This window comes from Lycorma delicatula, chromosome 7 (assembly GCF_047948215.1).
Source record: "Lycorma delicatula isolate Av1 chromosome 7, ASM4794821v1, whole genome shotgun sequence".
NCBI lineage: Eukaryota > Metazoa > Arthropoda > Insecta > Hemiptera > Fulgoridae > Lycorma > Lycorma delicatula.
In genome coordinates, this window is record NC_134461.1 from 146,410,341 (window position 1) to 146,422,442 (window position 12,102).

General features: G+C 29.1%; 1 protein-coding gene across 1 annotated transcript in view; it reads left to right on the forward strand.

Annotated features, from left to right (window-relative positions):
- Tomosyn (syntaxin-binding protein tomosyn) overlaps positions 1–12,102 on the forward strand; it is a 769,959-nt gene that overhangs the window by 156,335 nt on the left and 601,522 nt on the right. The window lies entirely within an intron of this gene.

Sequence of the window (12,102 nt, forward strand, 5' to 3'; positions counted from 1 at the left end):
AAAATTTGATATGGACAACCTAAAACTTCCATGTTTGCCTATTAAATTACATATACACATTTTTGCTGCATTTTATTGAACTTTATTTCATTTGAAAGTGAGGTACGTTTCCCCAATTCTTTAATAAAAGTAGAGAGTAACACAATTGCTAAAATATTCGTTTTTATTAACATCAAATATTTATACAATTATTAATTTAACAATCTTACCTGAAACATTAGGTTAGAGTAAAAGTCCTTTTAATATTCTTTAAATAAATGTAAGTCTTATATCTAACTAATATTATGTATTTTAAATTATTGATGTAAACATCAACAAAATGAAAACAGAAACGAAACACTTAATTATATAGCGATATTTATTATCAAGTAGACCGAAACAAATGCATAAATAAAAATTATCAGATGTTTCATTTAATCTGATGTGGACATATGTCTTCCTAGTACGCCTATTAAATTACATATACACATTTTTAAAAGTACGTAAAATTTTATTTAATTATTAATAAGTCAAAATATATTTAAAAAAAAAAAAAAGAAGGAAATGAAGTCGCATTCAAACCGACGTACTTTTCCCTTGTAAGATCCAAATATTTCATTAATTAAAATTTTATTTGGCTAAAACTCTGGAACCAATGAAAATAAGTACCACTTATTATATATCGTTGAAAAGCTCTCGGTCGAGGGCTGATTACGGCAGTTAATAAAAACCTTTTTGGACTTTTTTGGTTCAGTGGATTGCAATCAAAACAGGAGATGCACAACTAAATCTTACAATAGTCCTAAATCCAAAACTTCAACATCCTACACCTAATCGTTTTTCAGTTATTTGAGATACATACGTCATGCTGAAACTAGTCAAATTGGATTCCGGGAGGGTCAAAATGGATATTTTCGTTGAAATCTGAAAACCGAAATTTTTCGCAGTCACTATACTTCCTTTACTTCGTACAAGGAAATAAAAAAAAAATTAGAGATTATGATTTTCTAATATGAATAATAATTAAAATGAGAGAAAATATCTAATAATTAAAAGTAATAAGCTAAATAATAAAAATAATTATTTTTCTGTTACAGTAGTACCTAACAAAAAAAATTGGTTAAGTGTTGCAGTACTTTCCCTAAGTACTTTTCCTCTAAGTGGTATTACTAAATTTAAAAAGGTTATCTGAGATATTGAAAAAATAAAAAGATACAGCCATAAATTTAAAAAACTTAAATGTGATTTTTTTTTTTAGAGGGGGATGAAAATGTTAGCCAATTTTTTTTGCAAATATCTAAACGTTGAAGCTAATTTAATACCCATACTTTCACACTTTCAATTGAATGGGTGTTATAGAAGAAGCTTGTATACGTTTAAAAAGGTTTTGTTGCCGCAGACTAAAAAATGGATGGAGACAAAATTTTTGTACTCGTTTAAAGGCTCATTGATGCAGAAATTATTAAAGTAAAATACTCCTGTTAACACCATTAGTGAAGTCAAATATAGTTGAAAATAAAAAAAAAAATTAATGTGATTAGTTAGGAACGGGGGTGAATACTAGAAAAAAGTTTTTTTGTTTTTTATCCTGATGGCTTCAATTTTTATTAGAAATTTTTTTTATTAAGTGTCTCAATAAAATTTGAAATTTTTTTTAGGTTAGAACACCCCCACCTTTTTTTCTACTTTTTTTTTCAAAAGTTTCATATAATAAAAATACCTCTGAAGATGGCATCTTCCTACTAAGTTTGAAGAAAAATGGACCATTCAGTCCGAGATTATAAAGCTTCAAACTTGTACGTACTTAAAAATTCACTTATAAAAACGATTATTTTGGGGTCAGGGATAAAGTTAAAAAACAGGTCACTCCGTTCAGTAAAAAATGAAAACTGGTATCAGAAAAAAAAGTTTATTTATATAGTGTATTATTTCAGTACAGAGCAAAAAGGATTTTCAGGTTTTTATAATAAATCCTGTGCATATAATAATAGCATTTACAATTAGTTCCAATAATACTCATGACATTATATATTGGATAATAGTAAATATTATCACAGTATTAGATTCATTAATAAAACGACTTCCAACACGTATAATGTATTCTACTGTAAACATTACTAAACACATTTCAAGTAGCGCAGTAGCTACACAAACATGTTACAAATCATGGAACCTAATTTCTAATGTTTACAATAATCATTCATTGATGTTTATCAAATCATTCATATGTTTATATGAATGTTTATCATTCATTCGTTCGATTTAAAACTTCAAATTTTTAAGGCTCGTTACATATTTATAAAAATTATTCAATTGGTCTGAACCTGTAACATTTAAAATATATCCTAAATTATTCTCATTTAATAATCTGTTATATATTTTGTTGCAATTCATGAGTTTTTAAGATCCGTACAAAAAGACACTTCTAAAAAAAAATGGATTATCATATTTTATGACCGAGTGCATTTTAATCGGCTTCTATTTTTGTCGTTTTTTCTCTTCTGCTAGTTGAAAGCCGCTGATTTTTCCCATGCTAGTTGAACCCGGCAGATTAAATGTCGCTTTATAATTGATATTTTACTGTATATCAGAAAAATAATGCTCACCGAGATCACACTATAATATGAAATACTTATCATATTTAGAATTTTTAACATTTTCATAATTTTCTTGCTAGAATTTTGTCCAAAAAAGCCCAAAATCAAAACAAATTTGGATTTTGGCCTTTGTCTTAACTTCTGTAATAAGCCCTTATTGATGGCTTTTCAACGATATATCATAAGTGGTACTTATTTTCATTGGTTCCAGGGTTATAGCCAAATGAAATTTTAATTAATGAAATATTTGTATGTTATAAGGGGAAGGCGGCACATCGGTTCGAATCAGACTTCATCTCCTTTTTTTAACTTTTGATTTTTTCATTTAAATATATTGATTTATTAATAATTATTAACTTCTGATTGTAAAAAAAGTTTTACAATATAATCAATATCATCAAGCAAAAAAATTAAAAATATGCAAGTAAGTGGAGGGAAGAAAGACAAGATTACACAATCTATGTATGGTTTCCAACACCAAAACTAAAAAATATCAAAATATTTTAATGAATATTATTAGTATTATCAGTATTTATTCGGATCGTATGTTTAATAATTATTATCCTCAATTTTAATGAAAAAAAAAACAAAGGTTTCAAAACAGATAATAATTAACTTAAAAGCTAACTAACTAGAAAACCTTCGCCAAGAGTCCCCTTCTAAAAAATCTTTTTTTACTTTTAAGTCCGCAAAGGACCACTTTAGTCAGAATAATTCAAATCTTTTTTGCCGATCTTTTGGCCTTTAAGTTCTTAGCTTTTACCTTCTCCCAATATTTAGTCGTTCTTAATGATCTTGCTTTACGATCCTCTTCTGAATAAACCCTTTTTGTATAATTAAAAGTTCTTACTTAAAACTTGGTATTCGGATCTTTAATAACAAATTTTAATTTTTCGGATTTATTAAGTAAATCTTCGTAAGTCAAATTTAATTCTTGCACGTCTCCTTTAATTTGTTTGATCCATACTGGCGGATTTTTTAAAGACCAAAATTGTTGGATAATTTTCTTAGTAATCCTATCCTGCGGTAATCTTAACAAATGTGCGCAGAAAGAAATTTGCTTCTTTTTCATAGTATCAATTAAGGATTCCAAGTTTTCGTACAGAAATTTATTAGGCGATAATCTGTACTAATTTTCGTGTTTATATTTTTTGTTTATGCAGGTTCTAAGAATCCTGCGTTCAACTTTAAGCAAAGGTTCAGTCCTATTTTTCTGATTTAATCTAAATAAAGTATCGCTCGCGTAAGTAATTACCGGTTTAACCACAGTTTTGTAATGTCTAATTTTAGTGTTAATCGAGTGCGATTTTTTTTGTAAGTATTTTTGGTTACTTGTAGCACTTTAAATAATTTATTAAGTCTTTCAGTCCAATTTTGTCTTTCGTTACAAAAAGATTTATATAAAAATTAATTATTAATTTTATTTCCTTTTATGCTTTCTCTCTGTAATTGTTTAATATAAACTATATTTTTAGAAAGTAAATAAAGATAAAGAATATATCCATTTTGAACATCCCTGAATCCATTTTGACAATCTTTAGCGTGACGTCTATACGTACGTATGTATCTCGCATAACTCAAAAACTATTAGCCGTAGAATATTGAAAGTATGATTTAGGACTACTGTAACGTCTTGTGTGCACCTCCTCTTTTGATAGCAATCGAATGAACCAAAAGTGTTCAGAACAGCCCAAAATCTAAAAATGTTGGATTTGAACTTTCAAATCCAACAAACAATGAGAGCTTATTACTCAGTAATAAGCTCTCATTGAGAGCTTTTCAACGATATATCATGTGGTACTTATTTTCATTGGTTCCAGAGTTATAGCCAAATGAAATTTTCATTAATGAAGTATTTGCAACTTATAAGGGGAAGGCACATCGGTTCGAATCAGACTTCAACTCCTTTTTTAATTTTTTTTTTCATTTAACTATATTGATGTATTATTAATTATTAATTTGTGATAGTAAAAAAACGTTTTACAATATAATAATACAATAATTTAACGTTTTACAATAATTCAATAATAACAATACAAAAAATGTATGAAATTTTATGTACTTTTCATTTAAAAAAATGTGTAGATATAATTTAATAGGCATACAAGTAAGTCATGTGATGTTCACATCAGATTTGGGGAAACATCTGATTATTATTTTTATTTATTTTTTATTTTGTTGGTGGTTACATCATAATAATTTCAAAAATATTATTAAATAAATATAAGATTTAGATTTATTTAAAGAATAATAAAGGGATTTTACTCTATCTTAAGAATCCAGATAAGATTGTTGAATTAATAATTGTATAAATATTTGATGTTAATAAAACTAATATTTTATCATTGTGTAACTAACTGTCCACTTTATTAAAGAATAAGAGGATCGTATCTCGATTTCAAACGAAATAAGTTTAAATGAAGTGCAGCAAGAAATGTGTATATGTAATTTAACAAGCATACAAGGAGGAATCATGTAGTGTCCACATTAGATTTTTTATATTCCGTGTAACCTTTGGAATTGTACTTACTTCTTTCAACTTCTCATAATTCTTAGGTTATGCTGGCTTTCAGTTCTTCAACGGTGTTCAGATTATTTTTGAACGCACACACACACACACACACACACACACACACACACACACTTTTTTAATATCTCCAGGGAAAAAAATCTGCAGGAGAAAAATCAGGCTGTCCATAAGACAGTCGATATTACTCTTTCATCAAAGAAATTTCTCAAAAATCCCATTGTTGCTGTTATTGTGTGACATGTTGCCGCATTTTATTGAAACCACGAATCCCTCTTATTTAGTTCTAATTTTGCGATAAATTTGGTTTCAATTTTTTGGGAGAGGTATGCATTAAGATTGTTTTCAAAGAATATAGGGCCAGTTATTCTTCGCCTAGAAATTACACGCCACACACTAATTTTCTGTGGGTTTAGAGGTAATGAATAGATGATGTGAGGATTGTTGGAGCTAAAGTAGCAATCATTCTGACTATTACCGTACCGCTGAAATGCCGTAACGAAGCCTCATCTGTAAAAATATATTATCCAACACTTTAATGCTCACCTGAAGAAACCGATTAAACCATTAACAATAGTGGAACTTAGCAACATAATCAATCGGCTACAATTTATTTGATACATGAATTTGGTACGGCTTTAAACCAAGTAGCCGGGTAGCTTTAAAGGCGGTTGAGAGATATTCCTTTCTGTTGAGCAATTTTTCTTAATGATTTGTTAGGTGAGTTTAAAAAACTTACCTTAACAACTTCCAGTGTCATTTCATCATTAAGTACTCAACGTTCCCGGCTTTGTCTGATTCCAAACAGAACCAGTCCCTCTATATTTCTTTATCAAACGATGAATTTAAGATTTATTTGATAATAAATATTTATTTTTGTAAATTCTTACTCGGAAACTGCAATTGAAAAGCTTCTTGACAAAAAAAATAAAAGATTTTGTTGTTAAGTAATTTTTCACAATAAAATCTCGTTCTTTCTTGTTCAAAATCATTTCTTTTTAATAAAAAAACCGTTCACAAAAAAGGGATAGAAAATTATATCAATTGATTATAAAACAACAACCATAGGTAGTGCTGGTGAACCGGATACCCACGAATACGTGGTGTTCTGGTGCCCGCAGTGGGATGAATACCGCCTAGCTGCTCGGCGATTACCGGACCGCTCCGCATGAAAACCATCATCGCCACCATGTTGCGGAGCTCCAAGAATTTTGATTTCAGGATATGTGACGAGGGTTCTTCAGGAGAAGAATTGTGGGGCTCGGGGCTGAGGAACAGCCCTCTGCGGAGCTATCGTTTGCTGGTGCTTGCACGGGTGGCCGGTAGCGAAGAGTCACGGGGACTCTCGAACCCCCGAGCGAAAAAGACCGAGTCCCGGTTCCCGTAGTGGGATCCAGGGACGCCATAGCCGTGCCTGGTTGATCTTGCACTGTGGGTTTGAGGCGGGCGCAAAGTAAGATCCGACCGATGCGCCGAGACGGAGAGGGCCGTTAGAGTATAGGAAACTCCTCTTGGCTCTGTTATACTTTGCAGGATCCGTCCGCAGGGAGAAAGAGAAAAAAAACCATAGGTAATGCTGCCAACTTCTTCATCCGAAATTATCGTACTAAGTTTTTAAAAAGTATTTTTCTTGGGTTGCGTTTTTAAACAAACACTTAGTATAAGAGAAATTACTGAAAAAGGGTGAAGTGTAGTAAACATAATTGAGGTAGTGACAAAAATAACAAACAAATAAATATGAAACTAATAAAAAACAAAAATAGAACTTTTGAGATTATGATGTTTTTAGAAGAATGTTGAAATTTTGTAATTATATAAATACGAAATGAAGACGTCTGTTTTAACAAAAATGAGTACTAATTAATAAAAAAGTAAGTAATTTATTGTAGATATATTATGCATTTTTATAATATACTCGAATGTAAACATATATATATATATATATATATATATATACGTTTGTGTGTGTGTGTGTTTTTATATTTATACTTTTTTAACTATTTATTTATTTTATATTTAATAATTCCCTTGTACTTTAGACTAAACGTACTTAAATTTTTTAGATCTACGTAGTTTAATCAAATCATGTAAAGTTTAACATATTATATACATTTGAATAAACTCAATATGTGTGCACTGAAATGGAAATATAAATTTGATTATGTTGGCAAGAAAGTTCTTCCAAACGGAAACCAAAGAGTTGTGACGTAGTCTACGAGTAAAATTATTGTAAGTTTCACTACCGCATCACTATCTTCTCCTGGCCTTCACTTTAACTATCACTCTCTCATTCTTCTCACACACTCTTTCTCTCTCACGCACACGTCCACAGAGAGTGAACGACACACATACACGCTTTCTCCTTTCACCGTATCTTTCTGTTATTTCTCCTATTACTTTTAATTATCAGATATTTTCCCTCACTTACATTATTATCTGTATATTATCACACATCACATTCACTTAACTAAAGTTTATTATGTCATACTTAATACTTATGTTAAACTTACCTAAGCTAACTAAACTTATAAATAACTACATTTATCTAAATTACCCATCAGCTCTTAATATATCTTTAAATTATTGATAAAAGCAATGTTGTTTGCATCATTGTTACATTTTAGTTCTAAATTCTCTAATATTCCATTGTTTATTTCAAATAAACGAAGTCGGTTAAAGTTAATGATAGTTGTATCATTTCTCTTTCTTCCGTAAATTTTATCATTCATTTTTATTATTATCATTTGTTTTCTTAACTTGTGGAAAATTATATATTGGATTTATAGTTTTGTAATATTAAAAAGTCTGATGTGAACACTTCATCACCTCCTTGTAATCCTATTAAGTTGTATGTATTTTTTATTACATACTTGTTTTTCATACTTTTTTTTATTATTGAATTATTATTTATTGTTAAAGTTCGTTACAATCAGAGGTTAATAATCATTAATAAATCAATATATTTAAATTTAAAAAAAAGTTAAAAAAACGGAAATGAAGTTGGATTCCGATGTGCCTTCCCCTTGTAAGATCCAAATATTTCATTAATTAAAATTGTTTTGGCTATAACTCTGGAACCGATGAAAATAAGTACCACTTATCATATATCATTGAAAGGCTTTCAATGAGGGATTATTACCGTAGTTAAGAAAAAGTCCAAAATTCAATTTTTTTTTTATTTTGGGCTTTATTGGACACGTTTGGTCTAGTCTATTGCAATCAAAAGGGGAGTTGCACAACTAGATATTACAATTGTTCTAAATCAAAAATTTCATCATCCTACAGCTAATCGGTTTTCGAGATACATAGGTGATACAGTTATGCGAGATATGCATGCGTATTTGTTTAGTTTCTTCCAGTTAACATAGTAAACGTAGAAAATTAAAAACATTTTCTTGAAAGGGGATTTTTAAGATGGGAGAGTTAAAAAAATACCTGTTTTTTAAATTTTTAAAACTTTTTTTTTGGTTTATTTAAACATATAATTATAATTTTACAATAAAACTTAATCTTTAATTACCCTTACCCAAAAAAGAGATCTTAGGTAGCTTTTTCCATGTATAATATTTTTCAATTTTGCCATAGTTGTAATTATTATAACTTAATTGTCAGATTTTTTCCTTTGTTAAATTAATGCGTATATGTGCGGGTGTGTGTGTGTGTGTGTGTGTGTGTGTGTGTGTGTGTGTGTGTGTGTGTGTGTGTGTGTGTGTGTGAAAAAGTGTCAAATATATGAGATTTTTTTAGAAAAATATTGATTAGAACAAATATTGCGTCTGACTTCTTATAATTTATTTGTACTAGAATACACGCACACTCACGCACGCACGCACACAAATACAAACAGAAAAAGAGAGTGTGTGAGTAAATGAGGAAGAAAATAATTTTTTATCTTCTTAATTTATCTAAATCTCAAATTACTGTACTGGCGACCCTATTCAATGTGAAATAATTATTATATTTTTCGATAGTTACGTATTAGCCTGCCGACCAATAAATTGCAAACTTTTGGGTTATTGTTAATATCACCCTATATAACGTTGCCTCAACTGGCCCTAAGTGACCTACCAACTGGCGCCTACTCCTCAAACCTCGAGGGTCCTTAATGCTTCATCGAAATGTCCCGACCCAGTCACTCTTGCGTGCGACTGAGCCAAGATATCCTCAGCAAGGAGGCTGCCTCCCTGGCCCTGCACGGTTCCGCGCTTCGTCCCCTCTGGCTACGCTATTTTTTTAGTCAGCTTATAAATATAATTTAACCAAACTTAAGCTACGCTTGCTAACCTTGAATAATTAACACAGCAATGTTTTGAGTATTAATAAATAATAAATTCTGTAATTTTTACAATTATTTATTTTTTAAATAATCAAAACATTTCTGTTAATTAGTCGAGGTTAGCGATATTAAAAGCAATATTACTGTATATCTAACTTGTATAATATGTTAATGATCCCGTAATTTTAAAGTATTTTCAAAATTACAGGATCATTATGTTTATGGTCGACCGGCTAATACGTAAATACCAATTTCTACTTTCTTGTGAAGTGAAGGAAATATTGTAATCGCGAAAAATTTCAATTTTCAGATTTAAATAGAAAGATCCATTTTGACCAACCCTGAAAACATTTCGACTAGTTTCGGCGTGATTTCTGTACGTACGTATGCATATGTATCTCGCATAACTCAAAAACGATTAGCCTTAGTTTTTTGAAATTTTGGATTTAGGACTGTTGAAACATCTAGTTCTGCACTTCCTCTTTTGATTGCATTCGATTACACCAAAAGTGTCGAAAAAGAGCCCAAAATCTAAAATATCTGGATTTTTTACTTTTTCTTAATCGCTGTAATAAGCCCTCACTAAGAGCTTTTCAACAATATATAAGTGGTACTTTCATTGGTTCCAGAGTTATAATCAAAGAAAATTTTTTTTAATGAAATATGCAGATATTTTTAAGGGGAAGGCACATCGGTTCAAATCCGACTTAATCTCCTTTTTTTAATTTAAATATATTTATTTATTAATAATTTAATCTTCGATTTAAAAAAAAAAATTACAATAAATAATAATTCAATAATAACATTAAAAAAAAATCAGAAATTATTAATGCAATGAAATTTTATGTAATTTTCATTAAAAAAAAAATATATATATACGTGATCTAGTAGGCGTGTAAGGAAGTCATGTAGTGTCCATATCAGATTTTTTAGTATAAAGTTAATTTTATTTGAATTTGCAATTTTAATTTAATATTACATGACATTTTTTCATTAGATATTTTATAATTATTAAAAAAGTAATATTTTCTAAGCATTCTTAAAAATTAATTTTTTAAAAGTCATCGCGGAATAAAATATTATTAAAAATTAATAAATTTAATTCTTGGCAGTGTTACAAAAAAACGAAATTTAAATAACTGAAAATAATTTTTTTTTTTTGTGTTCAATAATAGCTTATTCTGCAGTTCTATTATTATTTTTATAATTCTAAGTTTTATTTTCGCTGTCAATTTAGAAGAAAACGCTGCTCGCAAGAAATACAAAGACTTGAAAAAAATAACAAAAGAAATCCAGAGAAATGACTTATACATAAATTACTTCTAAGCGTGAGCTACGCATATGAAGTACAAGATTTGTATACATAATTTATCTGAGTTATGATAAAAATAAAAAAATAATACAGAAAAATGATAAAATGAAACCGTTATTTTACTAAGCGTAAACGTTTAGGCGTTATGGAGTGCATAATACACAGTGTTATTTTTTATTTTAAATTTAACGAACTCTTTTATTGTATTTTGCGTCTAAATTCTCAAATATTAAAATGACATTAGGCTAGGCTATAAAAATTTAATATTAAGCAATGATGATGACGATTAAATAATTAAAGGTACTTTAAAATTTTTTTATAGGTAATGTAACTTTTTGTTAATAAAAATCTTAAACTAGGTTATCTTGAAAAAACTATTACCCTTGGAACTTTCTTTACAAAAAAGGAATCAAAATTCGTCCGATATTTAAAAATTAAGATTTAACAAAAGAAAAAATGAAAATTTATCAATCCGTATAAAATTAAGGAACGTAAATTTTCATTACAATAATGACAGGTTTCAATGTATAAAATACAGGTAAAAAAATGTGCACAAAATTGCATGTAATGTAGTTGGCAGGCGGTAAATATATGTTATTTTAATGTTGCTATTGACGGAAGGCGAAGACTGTCAGGATAAAGGATAGATGGATCCTGTTTATCGATTACTTTAAACACATTCTAAGGAGAAGTATTAAAGGGGGCCTTCACTATACGTTATTTTGCCTTGTCAATTCGCCTGTTGCGCCCCCCTCCACCGATTTTTCCCTCTACCATTACGGTTCTTTTCTTACTCCTTTCCAAAAACAAACAACGACCGATCGCAGTATATTATACTGTTACTAATATTACACTTTACTTCGTTTACGATTTAACGGATTTATATTAAATGTTGTAATATTATTTTCTTCCTTTTTTTAATTTAAAAAAGTTAACTGTCAAGAACACACGAGAATTCTAGTTATACATATTAACCTATATTCATAGTAAATTGCTTCAACTGTCCGTGTAGTTACACCATTTATTAACATAAGTTTATTTAAAACTAGTTTATTACTTCAAATCATGAACTATTTTTAATGTACTAATTATGCTCACAGTATAACGGATTATAAAAGCATGAATTAAGGTAGTTTTTTAGTACAATAGTTTTAATTACTTTAGTAAAATATATATAACTTAACCCTTCAAAAAACAATAATAATAATAATAATTCCTTTAACTGGAATTTGAACATCAGAAACTTCGACTTCGAAAATCGGGTGTTGAACAATTGATTTCGTGACGCCGGGTTAACCACTATACCAGCCTAGTAGGCAATAAAAGATAATTATATTAAAAAATACATTTTAATAGATATTTCTCATATAAAAAGTGCTGACAACATGGTTGCAAAACGTTTTCCACTGTA